Source organism: Cyprinodon variegatus, unplaced genomic scaffold (assembly GCF_000732505.1).
Source record: "Cyprinodon variegatus isolate N-32 unplaced genomic scaffold, C_variegatus-1.0 Scaffold136, whole genome shotgun sequence".
In the NCBI taxonomy this organism is placed as follows: domain Eukaryota; kingdom Metazoa; phylum Chordata; class Actinopteri; order Cyprinodontiformes; family Cyprinodontidae; genus Cyprinodon; species Cyprinodon variegatus.
In genome coordinates this window covers 899314-902475 of record NW_015150589.1, presented here as the reverse complement: position 1 = coordinate 902475, position 3162 = coordinate 899314, and the positions used below count along the sequence as shown (strand labels likewise).

The 3162-nt window shown below is 41.4% G+C and overlaps 1 long non-coding RNA gene across 1 annotated transcript in view; it reads left to right on the top strand.

Annotated features, from left to right (window-relative positions):
• Nucleotides 1-2729: 2729 nt before the first annotated feature.
• The window catches only part of LOC107085905, a 2941-nt gene continuing 2508 nt past the window's right edge, over nucleotides 2730-3162 (top strand). Inside the window, exons 1-2 of the long non-coding RNA XR_001481280.1 lie at nucleotides 2730-2782; nucleotides 2860-2961. This is a non-coding gene — a long non-coding RNA (uncharacterized LOC107085905). The remainder of the gene's footprint in view (nucleotides 2783-2859; nucleotides 2962-3162) is intronic.

Here is a 3162-nt window from a genome sequence, read left to right as displayed (position 1 = left end):
ACTGGGGCAGTGCCCTCCCTGATAACAGACTGGGACATACATTTGTTGATCATGCTGGTGATATGTTTACATAAGGCCGTCCTACATGCTAGTGGAAAAATTGCAAATCTTCTTTTGGAAAGTAAGCTTGTATGAGCAATGCAAACAGCAACTTTTAAACAGGACGTTCACGAGGAGAAATGGGCTTGTCTCTCACACATGTTTAACAGGCTAGCCTCTCGGTAGCGGGTACAGGGTTGTGCATGTGCATTTCTTTTTTTAAGTGGAGAGGGTGATCAGCTCTGAGGAACACTCAGCAGGTAGAAAGTTGCATCACTGTGACAGTTCTTCAGAACATAAATGTAAAAAATAAAATCAAAAAATAGATTGTAAAATTACAATGTACAGACAAAAACTATTGTGATCACTTCTATATAAAAAGTTAGAAACAGTTTAATCGAAACATGTTGGACTCCAGCATGGATGCCCTCTGTTACTGGTCCTGTTCATAACCTTTTATGGACATATCTGTGAAGATTCTCAGTTATCCAGGTCATGGTCAAGCTTAAAAAGTTCAGTTTAGGCAACTGGACATGAAGTTTTCTAGAAGACGTTTCGTCTCTCATCCAAAAGAAAACTGTATATCCAGTAAACGTCATGCACAGTGTTTCTAACCATTGACAGGGGCAAGATGGGGTCTGGTTTGGGGAACAGCAGATCTTGTCCCTGTTTTTTGTCGATGACATGGTTCTACTTGCCCACTTCTGCCAAGAACAACAGAACGCACTGGGGCGGTTCATAGCTGAGTGTGAAGCGGCTGGGATGAAAATCAGCTCCTTCAAGTCAGAGGTCATGGTTCTGGTTCTTGACCAGAAAAAAGTGGCATGTCAGCAAACTCCTCTTGATATGGAGGAGAAACAGCTATACTCTGAACATCTCTGGATGGCTGAGCTCCCTACCCTATCCATAATGTATGGACTTAAGTGGTGTCACAACCAGTTCTGAGGAACACCCAGCAGGTAGAAAGTTGCATCACTTTGACAGTTCTTCAGAACATACATTTCAACTGTTAAAATTATAATGTACAGACAAAAACTAGTTGGATCACTTCATTAGAAATACTTTGGATCACTTCTATAGAAAAAGTTTGCTTCCATAACCTGCCTGTAGTGGAGAGAAGAACAATATATTGTTCTACCCCAGGGCCCTAAAGTATGTAACATGAAACAGAGAAACTGGGTTAAGGTAAAAGGAAGATCATGGAAAACATGATATATTTGTCTTTATTAGTTGTTTGATAACACCCGCAACTATAGTGAATATGGCTTTTGAAAAACGACAGACCCTCTGCCTTATGTACCATTTTCATGCTGTTTAGTGCTCTTTTCTATGGGTTTACATTCTGCTTTAGGCACATGTCAGTCAAAAGTTGCCATGGTTAATGGTATTATTTTCTAGGCTGTGAGCTGTCCTCTCTTGGTGAATGTTTTTATGGGTCTCATGCCTCCCTTCATAAAGAAGACATCACCAGTGGCAGCAGACCTGAACGGGCCACTGGGGCAGTGCCCTCCCTGATAACAGACGGGGACATACATTCGTTGACAGTGGCGAGGTACATCCTATAACAATAAAAGGATTTGAGAGAACAGAGCAGAGAACCAAGAATACTTTGTTTACTTGGACATTGGCAGTCAGAACATGGGGTTGACAAGGATAAACCAATCTGACCCAGAAAGTTTACAGCAGAAAATAAAGGAAAGAACCTATGTGGTGTCACAACCAGTTTTGAGGAACACCCAGCAGGTAGAAAGTTGCATCACTGTGACAGTTCTCTGAAACATAAATCTTAACCATTAAAATTAAAATGTACAGACAAACATCCCTTCTATAGAAATATTTTAGATTTTTTGATCCATCTATAGCAGAAGTTATAACTGTTTAAATTTAATTAATTTCTATAGAAACACGTTGGAGTCTCTGTTGCCCTCTCAAAGGTCCTGTTCATAACCTTTTATGGACATATCTGTGAATATTCTCAGTCATCCAGGTCATGGTCATGCTTGAAAAGTTCAGTTTAGGCAACTGGACATGAAGTTTTCTAGAAGACGTTTCGTCTCTCATCCAAAAGAAAACTGTACGTCCAGTAACCTTTATGCACAGTGTTTCTGGGCATAGACAGGGGCCAGACGAGGTCTGGTTTGGGGAACAGCAGATCTAGACCCTATTCTTTGCAGATGACGTGGTTTTGCTTGCCCACTTCTAACAAGACCTACAGAACGCACTTGGGCGGCTCAAAGCTGAGTGTGAAAGCGGCTGGGATGAGAATCAGCTCCTCCAAGTCAGAGGTAATGGTTCTGGTTTTTGACCAGATAAAGGTGGCATGTCCCCTTCAGCTTGGAGGACATTTCTTGCCTCAAGTGGAGGAGTGCAAGTGTCTTAGGGTCTGCTTATAAGTGAGGAGAGAATGGAGCTTGGGATGGATAAATTGATTTGTGTGGCTGCTGTACCAGTCTGTCATGGGGAAGAGAGGAAACAAATGGAGCCATATATTGAAACTTAGCCCAAAAAAAACAAATGATCGTTTTATGATAAGATAAAGAGATTTTAGTTCTTCTGTGTTAGTAGAAGATTTCATAAAACCAAAATGCTTTATATTCATAAGCTGTGTGCAGGTGATGCTGGTGTTTTCTCCTCCTTCTCCTCAGGGTGTGGCCAACAAAGGCAGGCTTTGGAGCCGTTGATGGAGGAGTATAAACAGGAGTTGACTCTCTAAGACAGACACCAGTTTGGCTTCACTTGACTGGTAATCAGGTTTGAGTTGCTTGGTGTGTTTTTTGTTCCTCAGGGTTGTGTTTCTTACCTCTTTTGCTTTCTTCCCAGGATTCAGGATTCTTTATTTCTGGACTCCAGTGATCTGCCTCCTTACATAACCTTCCTGGATAGTTTCTGCATCTCTTCGAAATCAGATCATCTCCTTATCCAGTAAGCTATGGTCTATCACATTAGGCACTGATCATTTTAGTCATTGTTTTGTGGTTTTAACTATCTCATTGACTTAATTGTGCTGCCGCAGATTGCAGAGCTGATTCAGTTTTATTACCGTAGAATAATCCGAGCTCCAGCCTGATCTGCTCCTTGAGAATGAAGCTGTTTTCTAATGCGCTCCACTTTCAACACAGACTC